Source organism: Dipodomys merriami, unplaced genomic scaffold (assembly GCF_024711535.1).
Source record: "Dipodomys merriami isolate MVZ:Mamm:240054 unplaced genomic scaffold, mDipMer1.0.p SCAF_4, whole genome shotgun sequence".
NCBI lineage: Eukaryota > Metazoa > Chordata > Mammalia > Rodentia > Heteromyidae > Dipodomys > Dipodomys merriami.
Window position 1 is genome coordinate 70,717,898 of NW_027205603.1, and position 27,291 is coordinate 70,745,188.

General features: G+C 36.4%; 1 long non-coding RNA gene across 1 annotated transcript; it reads right to left on the minus strand.

Annotated features, from left to right (window-relative positions):
- Positions 1-27,291, minus strand: LOC138806311 (uncharacterized). The gene is made up of 3 exons (XR_011365780.1): positions 27,096-27,291; positions 9,896-9,986; positions 1-329 (listed from the first exon to the last, which is right to left on the minus strand). It is a non-coding gene; the product is annotated as an uncharacterized lncRNA (long non-coding RNA).

Consider the following 27,291-nt stretch of genomic DNA (forward strand, 5'->3'; position numbering starts at 1 on the left):
CAGAACAGACTCCAGAGCAAAAGGGTAGACAACTGAAGGGGAGAAGAGGAGGAGAACACAGTCAAGAATCCATTGTATATCCCACAACATTAAGAGGGAGGGAGGGAACGTGTGAGTAGGGAGTAGGGAGCAATGGGTAGAATGATGCAAAGGGTGACATTGATCAAGATGCACTGTCTTCATAAACTGCTTTGTTAAATGGCAACTCCTTTGTACAACTTGACTATAATAAAAATATAATAAAGAAAATAAGTCATTCTGGACTATTCCAATTTATCTCTCTAGTTTCACGTGTCAGCAGTATGTTCCTTAGAGTTCTGAAAATCAGCCTACAAAGCAAGCATGAAAATGAATTACATTTTAGTTATTTATTCACTTGGTTGTTATTATTAAAATTATATGTATCTATTATATATATCTATAAGTATGTATTATGCTTAAAATTCTTCAAATATCATACTAGGTAAAAGATGATTTTTGATTAAAACAAAATGAATATTTAACTCTAGAAATTAAGGTCACAATTACAATTCCAAGTATGTGTTTGTCTGTGTACATGTTCAAATTTATATGTATAAAGATTTGGGTCAAGGTTATTACTGTAGATACACAGAGAACTAGATACTCTGTCTTAAAGTAAAATGTTGGTATTATATGCTTGGGTTTTATTCTACCTTCTAAATTGGAATGCCTTATTCATCTCTCTTCTCTTTTTCCCCTCAGACTTCAGCAATGGTATCTAATACATTTTGAGTATTCAACCATTTGCAGTGGAGTTTCTAAGTAAATGGAACTACTCTCCTCCCTGTTAAACTGATCTTGGTTTGACCACAGTGGAAATATGAAGTCAAACAGGCTACTTCATCTTCTCAGAACCTCGAAGAAAACCTGGGGGCCTGTTAGGTTTGTGTGTCCAATTGCATTTTGGGTCATTCTCACTGTGTCTGAATTTACCACCTTAAGCTTCTGTTACTTCCACTCATTTACCTGCATCTTAAGGAACTGCAGATATTTAAAATAACAAAAACAAACAAAAAACCTCTTTCAAAGGTCTTGGAATAAAATACCTTTCTCTCAAATGTTACTGAATAAGGAATGAATCAGAAACATGTGTATTAAATTTCCCTGAAAATTTCTTTGGTTATAAAAATTAAGGGGAAAATGTTTGGCTAGATATATTGTGGGAGATGCCAAACCCAAATGGTTTGAAAAATGTGTGTGCTGGTTAGATAAACAAACAAATAAAATATATAAACAAACGTTAGTCCCTTCTTGCCTTGCAAAACCATACACACACACACACACACACACACACACACACACACACACACACACACACACACACACACACACACACACACACACACACACACACACACACACACACACACACACACTGTATGACTCTCAGGTCAGTTTGAAGCCAGGTTTTATAAAGTGCTTTGAGAAGTTTATAATTTCTTTGTCTTGTCCTGGGAGACAAAGAGTTATTTAGATAAATACTTCTGAGAACACATTATAAGCAATGCTGATGTTTCTCAACGTATTAAAAAATGGGTAGAATGAGGTAAAAGGTAAGATTTATTTCATTTCTGAATGTTAATAGAAAATTTCTTCTCAAATAATTCTGTCATAAGAGAAGCTGCTGATTTATCCAGCTTAAACTATTCATAAAATATTCAAAAATTAAACCTGGTACAAGTATAAGGAGAAAAATCTCTTTATTATTGAAACAAACCTGAGAGTAATTGAGCAACCCAAATAGCTATTACTTGGTAAAAAGGAAGCAAGTGAGGATCAAAATAAACTTCATTACAATGATTGTTATCAGCCTTTTCATCTTCTACATCAAAACACATGAACACACTGCCTACACAGGTATGCCCTTTTGCCCTGCACAATTTAAAGAGAATTACAAGGAAATGGTTTGTGGTAATTAGATAGATACTGGATATGTGTACTCCAGAATACAGCTCAGAAGAGCTGAAGAAAGATGTTAAGAAAATTGATGGCTGTTACAAATATTTCTGTCAGTGACTCTCACACTTAAGGGTCAATTCTTAGAAAAGTGATTAAAAATAGTACTGTGAAAATTTCCTCCCTTGATCAGAGAGTTTCGCCTTCAAGGGCTAGCAATACATATTAAAATAAGATTCAGGTCGATTTTGATGAAGCTATGCAGGTAGCAAAAATGAAGACTCAGAAATCAGAAGAGAAAGTCTTTTGAAGTTGGCATTGGGAAGAAGAATTTGAGAATTTTTCTCTAAGACATGGGGAGAAAGGCACAACGGCTACTCTATTCATATAGATGCTGTTTTAAAATTTCAATGGTTAAGGCACTGGTGGTCCAGGCCTGTAATCCTAGCTACTCAGGAGGCTGAGATCTGAGAATAGTGATTGCAAGCCAGCCTGAGCAGAAAAGCCTATGAAACCCTTATCTCTAACTAACCACTAAAAAAATAAAAATTGGGGCTGGGAAGGTGGCTCAGTGGTAGAGTACTTGCCTTGCATGCATGAGGCCCTGGGTTCGATTCCTCAGCACCACATAAGCAAAAAGAAAAAAGCCGGAAGTGGCGCTGTGGCTCAAGTGGTAGAGTGCTAGCCTTGAGCTGAAGAGCTGAGGGACAGCACCCAGGCCCTGTGTTCAGGCCCCACGACCTGACCCACCCCCCCAAAAAATAAAATAAATAAATAAAAATTGCTGGAAGTGGAACTGTGGCTCAAAGTGTTAGAGCACTAGCCTTAAGCAATAAAATCTTAAGAATAGTGCTCCGTACCTGAGTTCAAACCCCAGGACTAGCGCGCGCACACACACAAAATTGTAATGGATTTTGAGATATATCTTTCTTCCAATACATATTTTCAGTGTCAAATATATTCTGAAAACATAAAAATTCCTTCATGTACTTTTTTTTCAGGGTGGGAGTACTTCAAATTTTTTGCTTGGCTTTTTCACTCAAGGTTGGGCACAGCTCCACTGTTGGATTCCTACTGGGTAACTGGAAATAAGAGCCTCAATGACTTTTCTGCTCTTGCTGGCAGATCCTCAGATCTCAGCCTCCTGAATATCTCAACCTCCTAAGATTACAAGTATGAGCCACTGATGCCTAGCTCCCTCAGTATCTTATATGGTATTTGAAATCATGCAATCAATAGCTTGAATATCAAATAGTCATAATGTCAAGGAGATAGACTTTTAAAGACAGTGGTGATGAAATCTGTTAAGCAGTGACCTTTGGTAATAATTTAAAGGAGTAGAAGGAATAGGGACTTGCTCAGGGATTCCCTAGGAAAGAAGGCAGACCTTGAAGCGGAAGCAGGGCTGCGGTTGCCGAATGGAATGGGTCAGGACAAGTAGGAGGGAAAAAGATGAAAGAACACTAAACAAGAGTGAGTTTTAAAAGATGGCAGACTCTGGCTTGTGTGTGGAGCATGTGGTGGGGGAAACCATTAGAGGGTTTAAATCAAAGATGAAGTACATAGCATGTTCTCATCATAAGGGAAGTGGGAATTTAAATACCAATTCAATGATTTAGTCCATAGCATGCATAAGAGTTGGCAGTAAAATATTTATATTGGTAGGATTTGGAGATGGATGGTATTCAAAGAGCTCAAGGATTGGACAAAACATGTAAAGCCTATCTTCACAATATGTAAAAAATATATATTGGGATTATATATTGTTTAGATTCTTCAAAATTATTACACTTAGCAATAAAGGAAAAAAGAATTAGAAAGGTGTTTGAGAACCCCAAGTTGAAATAAATGAGCACATGTGGGGCTACTGAAATATTCCTGTTCCAAAGATTTAGATTTAAATCTAAGACTTATTAAAATAAACTCAATAGTAATAGTATAAACAACAAGCCAGTGTATCAAAGAAGTTGTGAACACTATGTAGAATATATAAGAATAATGCATTAGAATAATAAAAGTATCCCTAGCTTTCCCAACATAATAAATTTCAGTATTTCCTAAGTATAGTTTATATTTCAGAGTATAATGTCAGGGGGATGCTTGTTTTCCAGTTTTCTAGGTTGAAATTGGACCCATAGGATACATGATGATGCTTCAATTAATAGATAGGAAGCTTGTTGGAATGAAACTCAATATATGAATATGAGTTAAGGCCAGAGTAAGTCACATGAGGGCTCTAATACATGTTTTCTTTCTCCTCAACATCTCTGATTTCATCTCCCTTATAGCTAATTAACAATGCCAAGGAAATTTTTCTGTCAATGAGCTGTCATCTATCATCAGAAAAATATATATTTAAATATTTGTCTATGACAGATATGTATTTTTTTCTTAGCATTGATCTGGATTTCTTCTATGTACATTATTTTGGGGTTGAAGAAAAGGGTATTAAAGATGTTGACCATAATAATGAGGCTATTGGATGTTGAAGATTTTGCAACAGATTTAACATTATTCTAGCTCAAGAAAAATTAAATATCATTTAACATTATTTTATGAAGGGTCATAAGAATAAGAAACAGAGATTATTTGAGAACAAAATGTCAGAAGTAAAAAGGATTAGACTAATTTTCCAGATGAAGAAATAAAATAAAGCTTGTTGCCTTGCCAATTACATATGGCTGACCAGTGTCAGGTCTGGGTCAAGTCTGCTTATCTTATTTTCAGCATCGGGCTCTGGAATGTTCTACAAGATCAGAGCTCTGAAAAGCATCAATAAGAACTGGTAGATGTTATGATTCATTATCAAAAGCCCTTAAACTAAAGTGACCTGTCCAGCTCCACACATGCATTTAATATAAAATAGGGTCATGAATGTAAGAATGGGAAAGGGCCATGGCGAAGGTAGTCCAACTCTCACGTTTAGATAAGAAACATGTTCAGTAAGACTTTCATGTTCCAGCTGCATTCTGGATTTAGTTAGTTTCTTTTTAAAGTGGACATAACTTTCTAACAGTACTCTTCTGTACATGATTAGAGCCTAGATTTGTTTGACATGAGTTTTTGAATTATGCCAGTTTATCTTCATTGCTATTAAAACAAAAATGTCTGTTTTGTAATTTTTTTTAAAGTCAGGTTTTTTCTGGTAGCAATCTCAGAATCCTGACTGTGAGCCACTTCTACCACTTTAGCCAACCAGCCATTTAAAACATAAACTTTGGGATTAGAAAAATAAAGAAGCCAAAGGAAAAGAAGCAATATTTGGTTGAGTTGGCTGGGGTTTTTTTTGCTTCTTGAGCATTCAAGTGGGCAATTTGTAAAATTTTACTTGCTTTGATCTTAACTGCCCACACTACCAAGTTGCAGGCACAAATGATTTGCCCATCCCTCCATCCACAGACTTTGAAGGACATAGAAAAAAATCTAGTCTATTGTGAACTTTGCAACAGAAAGTGCCTAGAATTATTGCTGCTGCTAACTTGGACCATATAAGACAAGGAAGCTCCAGACAGAGCTGCCCAAGCCACCCACCCTGCCAGAACTCCAGGTCCTGCCAACATCATTTTCTGAATGATGAATCTCCCCAGGCGTGTCCACTGGCACACCCTAGGAAGATTAGGAACACCCAATCAGGGATCAATTAATAGAGGAAAAGAACCCAAGACAGTTTTCTATTTTACTTGGCATGATGGATGATAACCACGAAATGGCCCTGGTTATTTTGTGAATCAGATTGCTGTCAAATCCATGTATTTTTTTTTTATTTGGATACACTTCAATGACTGTACTGTTCTTTGCTAAGAACCGTTTGATGTTTAAAAACCTTGAAGCCATTCAGACTACTTTCTCTCCCTATTTTCATGTAAGAGTTTGCATTTTCTCCACCACAAAGAGAATGCCAAGAGCTCTGAGTTCACTTTGAAAGCCCAAACCCACACATTCTAGATTCTCAGCAAGGCCAGACACGTTCTCCAGAGCTCCAGATCATGCATCAAATGGGACAGTATTATGTCATAATTAGAGTATATATTGCAGGGTGATCACCTATATTCAAATCTCTTGGTTGAAAATTGTTTTGTTATATTAAGTTTTAATTTACTTGATCTTCCAGTGGGACAATAAGAATACTAATTTGATTGTAATACTGTATGTGGAGCATTGTGAAACTTGACATGTTTGCAAGAAAATTGGAAGAACATTATTTTTGGTAAGGTTAGTTTTCAGGGGGCATTTCTTTTCATTATTAATAAAGAGAAAATACCTTTAATCAAAGAACCAAATAAATAAATGCAATGTTACATATTTTGCAAGCATGAAATTAAACTGTACACAATCTGTCTCTTGAATTCTTTAATAAGAAAGTGTTCTTGTACATTCCAAAATCAGATTCTCTCTTTAATTCCAGGACTTCATATATGTCTTAATATGTAGTCTACCCAAAGTGGGGATTCTACTTTGTAGCAGTCTAGTTTGTTTAAGGGTGCAGTAAGAAGAGGATTATGAAACCCAGAAAGTGCTATGTTACCATAAACAATCTGGACACCCTCAGAATTTACAGCAGCAGCACCCATCTGTTGTGACATAGATTCAATTCTGTTGAGAATGACATGTGACAATTATTGTGAATGATGGGGCAGGTGAGAAGGTCCCTACCACTACTCTATCATATTTCGCATTTATATCCAATGTATGAGGTAGATATTACTCAGTTTTCCAGATGAAGAGACACATTCTGAGTTTTAATAACTCAAATTGAGTTATTAAATGGGGAATCTGGGAGGCTGCAAGTTTGACACCAGTGCATGTGTTCACCTATTCTGTGCAATAAAAAATACTGCAGCAAGCTAAATGTCATCCTCCACTGACATCACTTGAGATCCTGAATGCTCAAGGTGTCTATAAAACTAAATCTTGTGTGAATCTTCGCACTACCATTGTGTGGCTAACGCCATCGCATCCCCTCTCTGATGCTTTCTATTAAAGAGGAAGAGCAATCTCGGCGCCCAGAGGGTTGTTTTGAGGATTCTGTGAAAGTACTTTACAGATTAGAATTACGTTACTTCATAATTCGATCATAGAAAAGGCAAAAGGTTTGAAATGAGAGATTGGGAATCTGAGTACAAATATTTACAAGGGAGTTCAGATCATAAACTCTTTCATAACTAACTTGACATATTTCCGAATTTCTAAACAAAGTTGTTTTCTGTTTTGTTCCTTTTAAAGGTTTACTTCACAAGCATGTAATACTTACTTACTTATGCCAGGCATGTTTTCATGTATAGAGAATGAAAAGTCAGAAATAACATTCAAATTACTAAGATATTACTAGTCAAATTACTACGAAATCTAGGGTCACAAATGATGTCTAGGAAATAGTGATGATGAAATTTGGTTTTGCAAGTCTGTCTTCTTAAAAGTAACTACTTGGGGAAAAGGAAGAGATAACCACCTCCGCACTCTATTTGCTATCAAGTCATTATTTAGCAATGTGAGTGTTTTTAACTTAGCTTTGATGGTGTGTCCAGACTGTCATAAGGACCTGCACTCATTTATAGATACACACCTCTGATTCCCAAAAGCTGTGAAACACTGAAATCTTCAAAACCATTAAGATTGTTAGCATGGCTACAGATAAGCAGAATAAACAAATCCCCTTCTAAGCAGCCACTAGCTCTTCTGCCTTTGCAGGCATTTGAAGTTCAAGGAAGTCACAAGGCTCAAAATCTGTTCTTCTAAATGGAAAGATTTTTCTCCCCTAATGGTTTTGTTGCTTTTGAGTTGTTTCTGGTGTTTCTCACAGACACAAAAGAGAGGATGCTTTTATGATCGCTATGGATAACCTTCCATTGTTCTTTGATGTGTGTCAATCTTTTCACTTGTATGTCATTTTTTACCCATCTTTATATATACATATATATAATATCTTTTCTTACTAAATAATCAGCATGTCTGCGTAACTACAGGTTGGAAATATATTTCTAATTTTCATGGGAGGGTTGATGAAGATTTTCTTATGAACTCACTAGTGTGGATATTTTCCTTTAATCCAGTGGTTCTCATGAGTGATTTTGTCCATGGGGGACATTGGGTCATGTATATTTTTCTCAGGAGCACTGCTGGACTCCGTGGCATGTAGATGCCATAGCTGCTCAGAGAAGGTTGCTAATTTTCTGCAAATTTACTTATTTTATCAGCAATGAATGAGAAACCTAACCTCCCCACTTTAATCTTGCACAGTGAAACAAATATGAGTTTTTGCCTTTGTTGACTCATTTTATAGGCTTTGTTTCCTTTAAACACTTTTTGTGTATGGATGGGAAGGACATCATAATTCATTGTTTAAGATTTTTAAAGGGTTACAAGGGAAGTCACATAGGAAGACAGCAAAATAAACAAAATGCTAACTCCACATTTGATTAATCAGTGAAGTCCTCACATCTTCTCCAGAATCGTTAAGCTTTTTTCTCACATTAGCACAATTTGTTCATATTATTCTACTAATTCTATCCTTGACTCAAGGTATAGTTATGTGTAGATGATCACAAGAATAAGTGGTTGCTTCTTCCTCAATTGAGCTTCATGAATTACATCATTTTATGCTTCCTTATCATTAGAAAAGACACATATATGTACACAGTTTAGCTGTACACATATTACTTGGAATGTACATAGTGACTCCAACTAAATTTAAACACTTTAAAAGTAACATACTCTATGTATTTCAGTTTTCTCATAACACCTGTGTAGTGAACTGGCACTTTATAGACACTCAACAGATTTGGTTTGATTAGTGGATATTGGCAGATTTTTTCTTTCTTATGAAATTGGAGATCACAGTAAAAATAAGATGCATAAATGTTTATCATTTGTAAGTGTAGCTACTTTATCATAAATTAAACCATTCAGCGTCCTTTTTTAATTTCTCCACTGTAATCTGGATACCTCTTTTTAACAGTCATCCATTGATATTGACAAACGATTGGTTTCAGGATCTCTGTTGATTCCACAATTGTATACAAGGCTCTTATGGATTGATAAAATTTATATGTAACCTATGGATATCCTTCTGTATGCTTTAAACAATTTCAAAATTACTCAAAATTCTAAACACAATGTAAATACTCCATAAATTGTTGCTCTACTAGATGCCATACTGTATGTAATTAAAAACATGTTTTTGACCCATGCTGGTTGAGTTCACAGAGATACAAAAAGCCAAGTGCACCAGAAAATAATACCAATTATTTTGTAAGCTAAATCTAGAAATACAGAGAGCCATGGTTCCTCAGATTAACCTGTTTAGATTTCCTACATAGTTCCCACAGAATGTTCCTTCTCATTAATGAAAACTCAAGAGGGAGAGAGATGGAGGGTGAGAGGTGAGGAAAGATAAGAATTTAGATGTGTGTTTCTCCCAGGGCAGTAAGTGCTGGGAGACTTTGACCTAGACCTTAGAAGCTTATCTCACATACTTGCTAATCATGGGGAAGAGAAAGCTCACAGATTTTAAACTGTTAATTGCACCACAAACCACATATGTGAGAGGGTAGCAATGAAACATGAAAGCAAAACATCAAGCTTGGCAAGTCTGCATTTGGTTTTGTAAGCTTTCTTTAGCCATGTTCATACCATGGAGAACAAATCAAAATACAATGAGGTAAACATTCTATACAGTCATGCGATGAGATCACAGTTAAATACTAACATATTGCTTTCCAGTATTCCCTGGAAAGTGTTTTTACCTATCACTTTGCAGTTCTCAAGTAGCTTTACTCTTCCCTTCACAGCACTAAAAATTCTTCCAAACTGTTCAAATTTTCTTTTCCAAACAAAACACAAAATTATATATTGCAGATGTGAATTCTTTAGATTAAAAATAGGATCATAGTTTAGGCTTAAAGATAAAGTTGAACAGTCAAGACGTTTTCAGACAATACTTTATCAAATCTATATCATGCAATATTCCCAATGTGCTTACATTGCTGCCCATGATGCAAAATAATTCTTGCTGAATGATTTTGCTCTTGAGATGATCAATTCATTTTTAAGACTCTCTTCCCAATATTAACCTGAAAGTAAGCTTAATTTTACTACAGGGATGGAGTATGATATATCTAAAGAAGAGATTTTATATTTTGAAAATACCAATTACATCTATCTCAAACAAATGCATTCCTCAAATACAAGAACAATATGTAAGAGGTACATGGTAGGTCAAGCATATTTCATATAAACCGTATGTAACCATAAGCCACAGAAGAATAATCAGTGTGTAATTGAATCACTTAATAACGCAACCAATTGACTAGATGACCTTCGATATTTGGATTTGATTTACTGACAGCCAGAATCAGAATTGCTTCTTTAAAATAATTCAACATCTCACTTAAGCGCTTTCATTTGCTTCACTGATGGTTCAAGTAGAAAATCCTTTAAAATGATAACTTGTAGCCTGGTAACTGATTTATAGCACAACTACTTACATTACATATATTATTGTATTATTTCTAGTACATTTATTTCCTACAAAACACTCTATTTGTATATTGAGGAAATAAGAATGCTACCATGCAATTGCATGGTTCTCAAACTAAAATTTGCCTCAAATTTACTTGCTATAATTCAAAATTTATGATACCTTGCTCTTCTTTATTTCATTTGATTTATTATTGTTGTGACTTACACATACCATAAAGGCCTAGAGAATTACTGAACCTCTAGATAGGCTGTTTTCCATACTAATGTTCACAATACAAAACTTGATTTGAATTATTTATTTGTGTTAAGTAAGAACAAGTTGTTAATGGGAGCCTTATCGAATGTGAAATTATCTCCCACTGATTTTCATAAGATTTGGTTGCTGGAGATGGCAGTGTCCAGTGACTCAGTAACTGAAAAAAATCATTGACGATCTGATGTAGAAGACAACAAGTTTGATAACAATGTTATCAACCTTCCTGGCTCTTAAGTAAAGACAAAAGGCCCTGGCAGTGAGATTCCCACATGTTTAAGTGTTTGCTGTAAAAATACAATATTTTTTTTCTGGGCTCTCTCTCTCTATATATACACAACCTGTCCATTAGTCACCTCATACATTTTATTATCACTTCATGCTTTATTTTCTTCCTTTGACCTCAAAAGATTCCTAAGTAATTTTAAAACCCATTAGTATCTCTAAACACTCACAAAAATCCATAAATGATTTCTTTACAGTCATTATTAATCAGTAGTAAGCAAATTTTAGACTGAGTATAGGTCACTGGAAGAAGACTTTTAAAAGTCTTTCATAAACACATTTTCTTCTCTTTTGCTAATAATATATTTTCTCTTTGTGTAATTCAAAAGTAATCTAATAATATTCACCACACATATCCTTGTTGCCATGGATCATCCTGTGTTTTTTTTTTTTTTTGGTCCAGTCGTGGGGCCTGAACTCTGGACCTGGGCGCTGTCCCTCAGCTCTTCAGCTCAAGGCTAGCACTCTACCACTTGAGCCACAGCACCACTTCTGGCTTTTTTTCTTTTTGCTTATGTGGTGCTGAGGAATTGAACCCAGGGCCGCAGGCATGCAAGGCAAGCGCTCTACCACTGAGCCACCTTCCCAGCCCCTCATCCTGTGTTCTTGTTTCAGTGTTTTGTTATTCCCCTTCCCCTCCCCAGATTAGACAAATGTATATACAAGAGGCAGGGTACCAAAATCAAGTGTAGGGGACATGCCATAGGGAAAAGAACATACAAAGGAAACAACAACAACAAATATAAAATCACATGGTAATTTAAAACAATAACAATAAAGATAGACTTCTTGTGTCCATATGTGAACATCAAGATGATCACGTGCTTCTTGTTTGCATGAGTAGAATCTGAGAAGGGCTCACTTCCTCTTTCCTTTTCTACCTCTCTCCTCATTTCTATTCTTTCACAGAACTGCCAAGTTCCAGGTTATAATGAATGAATGATTCCATACTAAGAAGAAAAGTGATCAAATGACAGACCCATTAGACAGCAATTCCCTTCACTCTGAGCAATACAAAAAAATCACACATTTATGACACATAAAGTAAAAACTGTGTGCTTTGGGTATTTTTGTGTGAAAGTGAAAGCTGTTATTTCTTAAGAAGCCTGATTTTTTCACTCAAAGGGTTATAATCATAGTCTTCTTTTTATAACACTGTTTAATAGTCTTTTTCCCCCCAAGAAACAATGAGATTTTTTTTACACCTTTCTTTAGGAACCATTCTGATTCAATTGTGAAAGCATTATGTGTTGCAGGGTGAGAAATAAGGTTGGCCCTGGAGCAAGCAAAAATGGATGCTGTATCCCCCCTTCCCTTCTTGATCACGCTAAGCACTTGTACTTTCTTCCTCTACCCAAATTCTCAGCCTTTCTTCTCATTTAGACTGTTTAGTAATATGTGAAACTTTCTAATTAGTCATGATGAGCTAAGAAAATAAACAGTCTCTTGAATTCCTTGTAAGAGTCCATAATGAAGATACTTATATCTCCTTTTCACAGGTAAGAAAAGTGTCTTATTTATTTAATATCTTTCACAAGACCTTATAACATCATTGTCACAGATATTATTTATCCTCCAGCCCTAGTTTTCTCTTTTTATGTCTCTTTCTCTCTCTGTAATTTAGACTGATTTAGTCAACTCTGATGACAATTGCTTGTGGAATATCAAATCTAGTTTCTAAACAGTAATTCTGGCTTTCCAGAACTGTCCACTATTTCATTAGCTTGTGAGAGATAAACTTTCTGCCTTAACATGGGGTATACCCCATCCAATATGTGCCTTTTAAAGAAATTATACATTTCTTGGGTGGGGGTAAATGTTTGACATTTTGTTTCCATTTGTTTTGAAAGAAGAATTCTGCAAAAATCTTAAAGACAAGTACCTTTCTTTAAGGGAACACAAGCCAAAGACAGAAAAGTAATTTACTAAGTAAAACATGATTTTTTTAAAAAAGTGTCAGTTGCAATCGAGAAAACGGGAAGTGCATTGGCATTGTCTTCTGGAGCATGTGCGCGGCCATATGACTACAATCTGGGGAAAGAATTGGAATAGAAACAGAAAACAACAGGAGAAGCGATAATAATAAACTCTCCTCCAAAGCCCAACAAAATGGTATTTAATGGTATTTAACTTCAGCTATCACACACCTCCAAACAGGAAGAGAAAATCACATTTTGACAATTGTAGGAGAAATTGTAGGGCCTCCTCTAGGATTTTTTAGCTCCAGTTCCACCTCCTGTTGCACTCATTTTCTTCCTATACATACATACATACATACATCTCCTTTCCCAACACTATTAGCCCAAGATCTGTGTTATTTTAAGCAATTAAGTGTGTGCTTATTTGCCAGAGCAGTAACAGCGATCTGGGTAGAAAGCAAAAATCCATGATATAATAAAAGGAAGGAAACTGTTAGATGGTACCTGATTGGGTCGTAGTATATGTCTGGTTTCCTTGTGTCCTTCATAGATACATTCATGTAACACTGCCCACATGCCAAGCCCCTACAATGCATGTTTGGACTGGGAGTAGAAGTGTGGGGCGGGCCAGCGAATATTGTAAAGGGTCATTGGTAACCTTTGTTTGCCTAAAGCTTTTCCAAACTATTTTCAAGGTCCAGTAACACTAGGTCACTTCACAATTACAAACCAAGGATGAGAATTTGTTTTTGTGACCCTTTTAAAAAATTCTCAGACACTTCTGCATTTTTTAGCCTCTTGGAATTCTAGTTCAATGCTTTTAAGGTTAGCTGTTAAACTACATTGGAGAGAAAGAGAGAGAGATAAAGAGGGAGAAATAGAATCATTTTTCTAAAACATATTTATATATTTACTCGTTTATACTAAAGATTTATCTCATTGCTAATGGAATTCCAGAAAAACTCATTTTCTTCATGATCTTTCCCTTATTGTTTGTTTTGCAGTTTATTTTAGAGGTTCAGACTAAGTCAACAGATCTAAGTAATAAGTGCTCACCAATTTGATGAAATTTACATTATCATTTTTAATTTTTTTTCTGTGGAAATAAAATCTTAATTTCAGGTAGTGATATAATTTTTAAATTATTCTATTCATTCTACAGGATAAGAAGTTTCATATGTCTGTATAGACTCTTACTCCTGTTAATCATTAACAAATATTAAGCCCATATTGTATGCCAGGCACCATACTAAGTATTTTACAACTATAGGAATGTGTCAGTCTCACATCAACTTTTACTAGGCACATTCTAATTATTTCAAATGAGAGAAACCATGCAACCTATGTTTCTTCAGGTCTGGCTTACTTCACTTAATAGAATTTTTTTCCAATTCTTTCCATTTCCTTATGAATGGGGCAATGTCTTTCTGATGGAAGCACAGAATTCTATTGTGTATATATACCACATTTGCTTGATCTATTCATCCAATGAGAGACTTCTGGATTAATTCCATGTCTCAGCTGCGGTAAACAATTCCACAGTGAGCATGGTTGTGCTAGTAGCTTTAGTGTAACCTGGTTTATGGTCAATTGAATAGATGCCCAGGTGCAGAATTGCTGGGTTATAGAGGTGCTCTATGTTTAGTCTTTTGAAGAACCTCCATACTACTTTCTAGAGTAGCTGAACAAGTTTTCATTTCCTCCAACAGTGTAGTAGTATTCCCTTTTGGCCACATCCCCAACAGTGTCTGTTATTATTCATTTTGTTGATAATGGCTATCCTAAGCAGGGCGAGGTAGAATCTCAATGTTGTTTTGATTTGCATTTCTTTTATGACCAGAGACATTGAACATCGTTTCAGTGATTACTAAACTTTTAACCACCAGCCACTCAGTACAAGTGGGCTAGGCTGTGCTTATTTCACTCAAGGCTAACCAGAATTCTTTTTTTTTTTGGGGGGGGGGAGTCCGGTCATGGGGCCTGAACTCTGGGCCTGGGCGCTGTCCCTCAGCTCTTCAGCTCAAAGCTAGCACTCTACCACTTGAGCCACAGCACCACTTCTGGCTTTTTTCTTTTTGCTTATGTGGTGCTGAGGAATTGAACCCAGGGCCTCATGCATGCAAGGCAAGTGCTCTACCACTGAGCCACCTTCCCAGCCCGCTAACCAGAATTCTGTAATCACTCAGAGGGAAGCTGGGGCTGCACAGTTCATGATGGCCTCTCTTGGGACTCTTGCCTCTTTTTCGTATATGTCATTTGTCGCTATAGAAATTCAGTCCAGGCTAGTTCATCGGTAATGGCAGAGACAGCAGGGGAATGTGTAGATACTTTTCTATTTGCATAAAGTTTGCTGTTGTTCCGTTGGCCAGAACAAATCACATAGCCAAACCAGCCCTAAGTCAGTCTCCAAAGATATTTTTTTTAATTATGAGAATACAAGTACATGTGAAAAAATGAAGCCATTGATTCAATTATTCCATCATATTATATCACAAAGTTGATGTGAGACTGACACATTCCTATAGTTGTAAAATACTTAGTATGGTGCCTGGCATACAATATGGGCTTAATATCCTGTAGAATGAATAGAATAATTTAAAAATTATATCACTGCTTTGGAAATGGGAAGGGAAAGCACAGAAACAATGGGAGAAAGAGTGAACCAATTCAGCTGTGAAACCCACTAGACACTATGTTGGAAATGAATTACAGAACATGGAGTTGAGAGAGAAGTTAGGAGGGAAAAACTGGGAAGGAATGAGGGAGGGGATGACACTGTTCAAAAGGAAACATACTCATTATCTGATTTAAGTAACTGTAACTGCTCTGTATATCACTTTTACAATAAAATTTTTAAAAATTAAACAGTTTAAGTAGTTGTTTAGCTGTTACAAGTAACTAATATTGTTATTCTCATTTTTATGAGTAAACAGAATTTTATTTTCCCCTAACTGACTTTGAAAAATCCTTAAGATTTGAGGCAATCAAGCCATAATTTAGCAAACTAGATTGTTCAACTTAAAAGCTGATATACTAACAACTTCCATCCTGACTATAGATGCACATGTGAGTGATAATGCTATAAAAGAAAGTGAAGAAGTGAGTATTAAAAAAGTCAGGAAGATAGTTACTTCTGAGGGGATGAAGAATTGTAATAGAAGCACTTCTAAGGCGATGAAAGAATTGTAATAGAAGAAAAGGATGGAGGAGATCTGTCATTGGTATCTAATAAATTACTCCTTCTTTGCCTGGTACCAAGAATATTTACCTTATAAAATTATTAAGCTGGAAAAATTAAATTATTTTTTAAAATAACACAAACATGCCCAATCTGTTTGGTATTAAACCTATATTAAAAAATTCCAACTGTGATTCTCATTTGGAAGTGATAATTCCCCACATCATTCTTCATCCAGGAAGGTTTGGAACTTTGGGATAATTCCTAGTTGCCAAAATTAGCTATCAAAGTTATTGTGTAGTAGTTTCACTAGTTCTTATGATAGGAAGAGATTAATACCATTATTAGGAGCAAATTTTATCTGGCTGTGTAAGAACACCATAAAGCAGAAACGTCTCACCTAAAATGTTCAGTCACTTAGGTGAAATTAGTCAATCAATAACAATTAATCAAAGTCCCAGAAAAGCACATCTATTTATTTACCAGTGTCCATTTTTACCTTTCAAGAATGGAAACACCATATGTACACACAATACACACACACACACACACACACACACACACACACACACTACACACACACACATACACACACACCACACACACACACACACACACACACACACACACACACACACATATATACACACACATATCCTGTGGCTACCATACCTTTTAAAGAATTAACATATCCTGTGGCTACTATACCTTTAAAAGAACTAACATATCCTCTGGCAACCATACCTTTAAAAATATGCAATGTTAATCATTTTTTCAGTCTACAAATATTCTCCTAGCCTCACTTTTTAAAATTAATTTGTTGAAGAATTTTGGATGTTGACTTGTTTCAGACACAAAGCATAAATATGAGAGAGCTGAATTCATTTTAATTTTAGAAAATATAATGGTGATATCATTTTCATAATCAGCTTATGCACAGTTTATTCAGTCTGTCACTAGTGTGCATGATTCAGAAATATATTGTTATTTTGGTCTAGTTTGTGTCTTGGAATAATGACCCCTGACTTTTTTCAATTAGCTGCAGTGCCAACAAACACATTATGTTAAACAGTAAGATTAATCGTTGTATCTCAAACAATAGATCTTGATTGGCTTCCAGGGAAGCTATTAGCAGTGGCTCTTTTCAGCCATACTTGTTCAAGAATGACATCACCACTTTAGCCATTTATAAGTCACTTAAAAAATCAGGGACGAGATAAAAAAATGGTTTTTGCTTCATCCTTTCTCTCTGCCCAATTGTGTTTCATGAAAATTTCCTTCAGATTAGGAAAAATAAAGTCAAATCGTAGTCATTATGAGGGATTATGATGCTACAGTTTGAGGTTATTATTTTTCTCTTTAATTCCCTCCACAGGTCAGGAAGATTTTAGTATATCAGTTTGCAGTAAAATAGTGTAGCTAATTTGTTACTTATGCTTTTGAAGTTAGCAGGTAAGTTGATTGCTTGGAACTCTGAGTGCTATTCAAAACCAACAACATTTGTTTTTGGATTTTAAGAGCCATATATTGCAAATAAAGTTAACCAAGGGACCTGTGTTTCTTTGGTCCTGGGCTTACTTCACTTAATATTTTTTCCAAGTCTTTCCATTTCCTAACAAGTAGGGCAATGTCATTCTTTCTGATGGAGGCATAGAATTCCATTGTGTATATATACCACATTTTCTTTTTCTTTCTTTCTTTCTTTTTTTTGTGTTGGTCATGGGGCTTGAACTCTGGGCTTTGGCGCTGTCCCTCAGCTCTTCAGCTCAAGACAAGTGCTCTACCACTTGAGCTACAACGCCACTTCCGGTTTTCTTGTGGTTTATTGGAGATAGGAGTCTCACAGTCTTTCCTGCCCGGGCTGGCTTTGAACCTCGATCCTCAGATCTCAGCCTCCTGAGTAGGTAGGATTACAGGTGTGAGCCACCAGAGCCTGGCTACCACATTTTCTTGATCCATTCATCTACTGAGGGGCATCTTGGTTGGTTCCATATCTTAGCTATGGTAAATAATATTGCAAACATAGTTGTGCTGGTAGCTTTAGTATGGTCTTGTTAGTGATCATTCCAGTTTATGCCTAGAAGTGGGATTGCTGGGTCATAGGGGAGCTCTATGTGGAGTCTTTTGAGGAACCTCCATACTACTTTCCAAAGTGGTTGAACAAGTTTACACTCCCACCAACAATGCAGTAAGGTTCCCTTCTGTCCACATCCCCTCCAGCATCTGTTGTTATTAGAGTTCTTGATTACAGCCAATCTAACTGGGGTGAGGTGGTATCTCAGTGTTGTTTTGATTTGCATTTCTTTTATGGCTAGAGAGGTTGAACATTTCTTCATGTGTGTATTGGCCATCCTTCTTTCCTCTTCAGAGAAGTTTCTCTGTAAGTCTTTAGCCCACTTATTTATTGGGCAGTTGTTGAGGATTTGTTGTTGGGGGATTTAATTTTTTGAGTTCCAGGTATATTTTAGATATGAGACTCTTGTTCATTGTATGGCTAGTGAAGATCTTCTCCCAATCCATGGGCTTTCTATTACATTACAGAGATCTTTTGGGAAAAGCATAAACGTACAAAGAAAAAGACGGGAAAAAAAATCACAGAAGAAATGCTTTCCTGAGTTTGTTTTCTTTTTTTCTTCTTCTAAGAACATGACCGGGTGCCCCTGGCTCATACCTGTAATCCTAGCTCCTCAGGAGGATGAGATCTGAGGATCGAAGTTCAAAGCCAGCTGAGGCAGGAAAGTCTGTGAGACTCTTATCTCCAATTAACTACCAGAAAGCTGGAAGTGGCACTGTGGCTCAAGTGGGACAGTGCTAGCCTTGAGCTGAAGAGCTCAGGGACAACACCCACGCCCAGAGTTCAAACCCCATGACCGACAAAAAAAAATGTATTAAATTATCAGAAAAACACATTGTGTTGCTACTTCCCAAATACTCTCAGGATAATTCTGTGACAAAGTAGCTTTCCAGCCTGAACTGATGTGTTTTCCTTTCCTCAAACTGTGATTAAGTGCTGCTGTACTTAAATACTGTGCTTTACCCCCAATTTTTGAAGTCATTTTCAATGTGTCAGGGTCCATAATTCTGGGTGGGACTGCTCTCTGTTTGGTTGTGTATCTCTCCCCACATGGCCTTTGGACTCAGGATTCTTCCACAGTGAGCATACATGTGACCACACCAGAAAAATGGTCAACTAGAAATCAAAATGACATTAAATCCATTAAGCTACAGCTCAAGCCAATAATCTTCCTTCCCTCTCCCCTCAGCTCTCTACTTCAGATCTGTTGGAAAATGCCTGATTGATTTCACAAACTTCACTCATTTCGTGTTTTCCATGCAATCTCTTGGCTTCCCAGGTTTTCAAGGGAGCATTCAACCACCCTCATGTTAGTGAGATAGGATAATTATAATGATTTAACACCATCCAATTTAGCAAAATTGCAGTGAATGTTAGTGAATACAATGTTCAGTATTTTTAAGTTGAAAAAATCATGTAACAGCCAAACAAGTATAACCAATATATGAGTAGAAATACAAAGCCTGATTTAAATGCAAATATTGGGCAAGGCAAGGTCCAATACACAACTGTAATCCTAGTTACTCAGGAGGCAGATGAAGGATGATCATAATCCAAGGCAGGTTTGGGTAAAAAACCAAGATAATATATGAAAAAAAGGGAAAAAATGGCTCAAGTGGTAACCACTTACCTAGTGAGCTACAGTTATGAGTTCAACCCAATATCTCCAAAAAGGAATAAAGAAAATATATAGATTCATTTTTGAATGATATATTGCTTATTTTGTTTTTATTTTTATTTTTTTGCTATTGGTACAAGGACTTGAACTCATAGGCTTGTGCTTGCTTGGCTTACTTATAATTAGCACTCCATCAGCTGAATGCAGCATTTTACCTGATTAATTGAAAATGGAGTCTTAAGGACTTTACTTCAAATCGAAGTCCTCCAGATCTCAGCTTCCTGTGTAGCTAGGATTACAGACATGAGCCACTGACATCCTGTTCATATTACTTACCTTTAATAGGTTGCATAATTCTTGAGACTATTTATAAGGTGAGGGAATATCAATGGTCTGAGAACTTCCATCTTTCGTTCAAAGATGTATATGAGTATATTTGCTTATTCTTAAATAATCCATGGTGCTTAACAGATTGTGTAATTGCTTCAGAATTAATTTGATTTAGCTACTGAGATATTCATTCTTTTGAGCTAAGAATGTATTTTAATTATCAAACTGGCTCCCAAAGCTCCTAGCAGAAGACCTAAAAATAGATAGATTTGTAATGAACATTCAATGAATGCTTAAGCTCATAAATTTACACAGTCAAACTGAGGAACAGGTGACAGGGTACATGTGCTTTTCATTATCCTAAGAAAAATTTGGGGCTCAGAAAGGTATTATATCATTAAAACTATTGAATTCCTGAATATGATCTGAATGTTGGCCTGGTCAAATAAGAGTGATAATACTGAAATCAAGTAAAACATTTCTTAATTCATTTTTTTATTGGCATATAAATAAATATAATCACTCACTATAATCCTATCAACTTAACTCCAATTATTAGCCAATGAAAATATAACCACATGAAAGTCTAGTGTTGTTCTTCCTTTTATGGAGATTATAATCTCATGAAGTAAGCAAATAAATAGTTGTTTTTACTGGTTGGAAGCTTATTATCTTTTGGGTTTCTAAGGTTGCCCATGAATCCATTGCTGAGGCTTAGTTCCCAGTTGGTGGTGCTATTGAGATCAAGGCTACTAATCTATTGAGAAGATCATAGGCCACTAATCCAGAGATGAGTTCATAAGTGTGTGAGCTGTTAGGAGGTGATTCCTGGCTTGAAGAAGTGGGCCAGGGGCGCTGGACCTTTGCATAGTGCATCTTGTTCCTGAACCCTTGCTGTCTGTTTTTGCTATGAGGTAAGCTGTCACATATCCCTGACTTTAGGACATTCTCTCTCCTTTCAGGACAAAAGTAATGGAGAAAGCCAACATTAGACTGAAACCTCTGACACTGGAAGCCTTTTTCCTTTAATGATTTTCTCAGCTATTTCATCATAGAAACAGAAAGATGACTAATATACATTCTATGTTATGGTAGAGAAAGAAGTAGCCTAAGACACTGTTCTTAACACTCACTGGGTATTAGAATCATGTGGAAGACCTTTTAAAACACAGAATGCTGGGTTTAGAGCAAAAGTTTGGATTCAGTGCATCTATTATTGGGCCCAAGAATTTACCTTTTTGAGTTCTCAGGTAATGCTACTGGGCTAGGGATCAAAAGTTAAGAACCTTGGCCTAGACCTAGGGAGCCAATGGTGAGGCTGAGTTAAACTCTGTGATCATATAATTTTAATTATAATTCAAGGCAAGAAAACTTATTAAAATATTAATTTGTGAACATATGTTTCTTTCTTTTTTCAAGGGAAGAGCCTGATCATTCGCTTTACTTTTTTTTTTTGGGGGGGGGGTTGGTTGTGGGTCTCGAACTCTGTGCCTAGGTGCTGTCCCTCAGGCTCTTTAGTGCAAGGCAAGTGCTCTACTACTTGAGCCACAGCGCCACTTCTGGTTTTCTGGAGATAAGTGTCTCATGGACTTTCCTGCCTGGACTGGCTTTGAACCGTGATCCTTAGATCTCAGCCTCCTGAGAGGCTAGTATTACAGGTCTGAGTCACTGGTGCCGAGTTTAGCTTTATTTTTATTTTAAAAATTTTACTTTTTGGTCACATCATTTCATGAAGACAACCTTTGAACTCAGGGACCAGTTATTCTTCTTTAAAGAGTTGAAGCCAGGTGTCTTGGGAGAAGTATTGAATAGGTTCTAGCAGACATAGCTTAGATTGGAGAATACACCTGAGGTTTATGGTCAGAAGGCTAAGATCAGAAAGCAAGCTTTCCCTTTTTATGATCATGTCCTAGGGACAGAGAGAAATTTCAAAAGAGAAAGTCCTGGGTATAGAGGCTCCCAGCCATTCCCATGACACCCAAATCCAATACACTGAGCTCAGAGCAAGAGAGCAATTAGATGTACAAGAATGAGACAAGATGCAAAAATAGATATTCAGGGATTCCAATGGATCACTAAGGGACTAATATGTTGAGAGTACCTCAGTATCAAGTAAGAGACTGAGCCATAATAATAAAAGAGATTTTATGTGAGTTAAGTATAAGGGATATGTGTATAAAGATTTAAGTAGATTTAATATTAATGAATATTATTTTATACATACCTGAATTTGTAGATTAACCAAAAGAGATAACTTTTTGTGAATGAGATAAACAAAAACATTAAGATAAATTTCAAGAGCAGACACCATTTTATATTTATGTATTTTTTAATTAGTTTTTGGGGAAAAAAGACTAATTAGGATCTTCCCATTTAATGTGTATCCAAGGAATATTTGATAGGGGAGAAATGTGGCTCGGTGATGGATCATTTGCTTAACATTCTAGAGGCCTTCCTTAAAGTGAATTGTTACCAATGCTATCTTTCTATAGCATCTAACTGAGTCCTTATCAAATATTTGCTGCAGGATGAAGGACATAGAATATAGTAGAGAGGCAATGTAGTCCTCTGCTTGGTGAAATACTTTCAGGAATTGCCTGGTTAGATTTGAGAATATTGTAGGATAATTATATAACCCTGAACAATTGGCTAAATGTTTTGTACCAGTCTTGCAAGCATTTGAAAAAATAAACATAATATTAAAAATGAAATATTTTTTCTCTCAGGGTTATTGTGAAGAATGAGCAAATTACATTTTTGAGTTACTTATCTCTTTATTAATACTGGGGTTTGAACTCAAGGCCTTGTGCTCTCCCTCAGCTTTCTTTCCCATTTCTTTCTCACAGCTGGCACTGCCACCTGAGCCACGTCTTCCACTAGCTTTTTGTTGATAATTTTGAAGATAGAGTCTCACAGATTTTTTTTCTACCTGGGATAGCTTGTATCCTTCAGGTTTCAGGCTCCTGGGTAGCTAGAATTACAAATGTGAGCAGTGGTTTTCCTCTTGTCCTTGGGTTAATAAATGACAATATACCCTCTAGCTAATTTGACAGTATCTTAAGAATGAGTTTTAAATAGACAAGAATATTCTTGTTAGGCCATATTCTTTTTCTAGCATAGAACTTTTTGAGAAAAAAAACCAAAGGATGCATGTTTTCTCTCATATGTGTAAGTTAGAATTAAATTACACAGGGTCATATGCATATATACACAAACATACCAACTAAAATATGGCATGTGCAAGGTTGGATTCCAGTGGTGTAACTCCTATGAATAACTAATTTACAGTTTAATAAAACCAATGCCAAGAAGTTAGTATATATGTTCACAGGAGGGTTAAGATAAAGGGCAGGGCAGATGAATAAAGAGAGCAAAGGTGGGTGACTATAGTCCTAATATCCGATGTACATATGTGAAAACAGAGTTAGATAATTGAAGGTGGGAAGAGTTGGGAGAAATTGGGTGACTTTGACATGCCATTGAAACATCTTTGTACAATTGCTTAAAGATTTAAAGCAATAGCCTAGAACTTGTTTGACTTTTTGGTAGTTAAACTGTGATCTGTTTTAAATCATGACTACCTCAAATACTTTCAAAAGTACTGTATGTGCTAACAGCAACACATTTAGCATTAGAATAGCTTATTGAGGTTACTTTGAATTTACTTTGAATTATTGAACTATCAGCTAATTTGATAGTATTGGGGCTTCAGGGCTGTCTTTATTCACTTTTATCCTTTAGAAACTCAGGTTACAAAAATACCATTACATGAGCTAAAAAGGAAAAAGAAAAAGTATAGGACACTAGCTCCATTCTACATGTGATCCACAGAATATTACATTGAAGAATAACATAGGAGTGGATATTTTGTGGTACAAAACATCTGTACATTTCAATTTAGCTGATAGTAAAACTAGCTTTCTGGGTCATATAGAGTATCCTTTGCACCCAAACAAGCTCTGTTTCTTATAACTGATTAGCTTCTTTTTGATTCCTTACATATATTGACAATTCGGAGTGGTTTGCATACTCACATTGTGTCTTTAGTTTGGGAATATAACGATTTGTGCACAGGAGTCTGATCACTGACTTGCTTATCTAGAGCCTAGAAAAGACTGTATTTCATAAGCCTGCAGTAACCTGAAAGGGAAAACTGCCAGATAAGTGAGAGATGTCATCTGTAGAAGGCAAAGCAAGCTCCTGAACTATTCCAAAGATGTCCACATCCTAATTTCCTGAGGCTATGACAAGAGACTTTGAAGATGTAGTTAAATCAAGAATTTTGAGTTAAAGAGATTATCTTGGATTATTTTGGGGAGCTTACTGTAATCATAAGGTGTTTTTTAAAGTGAGACAGGATGGTCAGAGCTAGAAAACGTGTTGTAATAGAAACAAAAAAAGAAGTCAGATATTTGAAGATGTAATACTGCTGGCTTTCAAATGGAGAAAGTCATGAAATCAGGAATGTACGCAACCTCTACAAGCTAGAAATGGTGAGAAAACAGACTCTCCTTTGGAGCCTTCAGAAGGAACTCAGTTCTGCTGATGGCTTTTTTAATTTGTCTATTAATTTGACAAAGAAGTTTATTGTGGTATTCCTTCATATGCATATAGTGTTCTTTGATTAGATGCCTTTCATTGCATTACTACTCTTTCTTATCCCTTCTCCCTCCCTGGGTGAGAAGGATGAACAAGCTGATATTGATCAAAATGCATTGCCTTCATGGATGTTGAATTGAAACCCACTTATAAGTAAATAAAAAATTAAATTAAAAATAAAAACAATTTAGAGGTTTTATGTTTTTATACATATGAAGTACTTTGACCATATATTTAGCCCATCTCCATCTTCTTCTTTCACTATCCTCCCTCCCACAGTCATTAGCACCTCTAACTTTGCACTCCCTAATTCTGGCATCATTTATCTTTCTAAACCAAGGGATCTGAAGGTGATTGTGATTAAATGAGCTACAACCAGGGATCTTTTTAAAATATGATTTGAGTTCTTTTTTTTTCTGGTCCTGGAACCTGAATTCAGATCCTAAATATTGTTTCTGAGCTGAAAGCTTACTACTCTACCACTTGAGCCACAGAGCCACTTCTGGCTTTTTCTGAGTAGTTTATTGGAGATAAGAGTCTCACAGACTTTCCTGCCCTGGCTGACTTCGAACCTTGATCCTCAGATGTCAGTATCCTGAATAGCTAAGATTAGCCACCAGCACCCAGCTCAGAAATTCTTTGTTGGTATCTATTGTCAGAAGAATCAAGTTAGGAATCCTAACATGGTCTATGTGTCTTTTCACTATCCAACTTTGCTATTTCACACTAGCTCTGTGTTATGGTCATACTATACTACCATCTTCCACCTCTGGTATTATGCCACACTCTTGGCCATTTTGGATTTCACATCCTGCCTGATCTCTCTCTCTCTCTCTCTCTCTCTCTCTCTCTCTCTCTCTCTCTCTCTCTCTCTCTCTCTCTCTCTCTCTCTCTCTCTCTCCCTCCTCCCCTTCCTCCTTTCTATCTCCCTCTCCTTCTCTTCCTTCCTCCCTTTCTTCCTCCCTCCCCTCTCCCTCTCTTCCCTTCTCTTTCCTCTTTCCCTTCCCTCCCTTCCCCCTTTCCATCTCCCTCTCCTTTCCTTCTCTCCTCCTTTGCTCCCTCCTTCCCTCCCTCCCCCTCCTCTCCCTCCTTTCTTCTCTCTCCTCTCTTTTCTTCCTGTCTCTCTGTCTCTCTCTGTCTCTCCTCTCTTTGGGATGTTCTTATCTTCTCAGACTTAATTCTTACATACACGTCATTTCCTCTCAGTTTTGAACCTGTTTTCTCTCACTTAGATTGCTTTCTCTCTAACAATTTCTTTTTTCCTTTCTTAATCTTCATTTTTGAATTTTCTTGTCTTAGTTTATGTCTTTCTCTTCTTGAGGCTGTTTCAAGAGGTTTTTTTTTCTCCAGAAACTGTCCTCAGTATAAAAGGCTGACCATCTAGTTTAGAATGTCCATTCATTTTTTTATTTTTTGGTATTTTGAAAAAAGAGATAGAGTCTAAAAGGAGTTAGAACTGAACCTTGTTAACCACAGCTCTCTAAGGCAAAGCTTTAGCAACTTTTGCCTCTAAGTTTATCATCTAGCCTGATTCTTTTTTTTTTTTTTAATTGTATTTTATTTTATTTGAGAACATACTGTACAGGGGGGCTACAATTACATGGGCAGGATAATGCATACATTTCTTACCAAGCATTGCAGCCTCCTCCTTTGTTTACCCTTCACTTCCCTTCCCCGCCTCCCCCCTCCCCCCACCCAATTTTACCCCCCTCCCCCCACCCAATTATACCCCCCTCCCCCCCCCACACCGACATTGTAAAGCTGGTTTTGACATGACATTTTGTACTTCTCATTGTTGCAACAGGTCCACCTGAATCCTTAAACGACTTGTTTGTCCCCATCTCCTCCACATGTTATACTGACATCAAATATAGTGAAAGCGGGGGTTACACTGTGGGGGAGGGACATACAAAGCAACAAAGAAATAATCTTATAAATGCGTTAGAAACACATGCATGAAAGAAACGAAAACATTAAAATACATATTTAAGGGTTCATTTTCCTAACATCACATTATCTGACCTTTTCCGCTTGACTCATACCTATACTAGATATTGCAAATAAGGGAAACCATGGGACCTATGCTTCTTTGGGCCTGGCTTACTTCACTTAATATAATTTTTTCCAAACCTTTCCATTTCTTAACAAATGGGGAAATGTCATTCTTTCTGATGGAGGCATAGAATTCCATTGTGTATATATACCACATTTTCTTGATCCATTCATCTACTGAGGGGCATCTGGGTTGGTTCCATATCTTAGCTATGGTAAATAATTCTAGCCTGATTCTTATCCTTGCAAAGTTTGTTCATTTCTGTTTTTTTTATTTTCTTCAGAATCCTGACATGTTCCTTTTCTTCCTCCTTAGACTAACCAGATCAGGTTACTGTTACTGTTAGACTGTGAACTAAGTGAATGCAATTTGAGAATTCCTTATTACTCACCTGTGGATACCTTGGTATTTTGTAAGTATGGTAGGAAAACCCTTCATTAATCTCTAGATTCATGTTATTGAAGGTTTGGTGCTTTGCAGAGTCTTGAAAGAAAGCTTGCTTCATGATTATTATTTCTTTGAAGCAAGTCAACATAAGCCCAGAGCTGCTTACCCGGAGCCCCTTTCTCCCATGGCCACAGATTCTC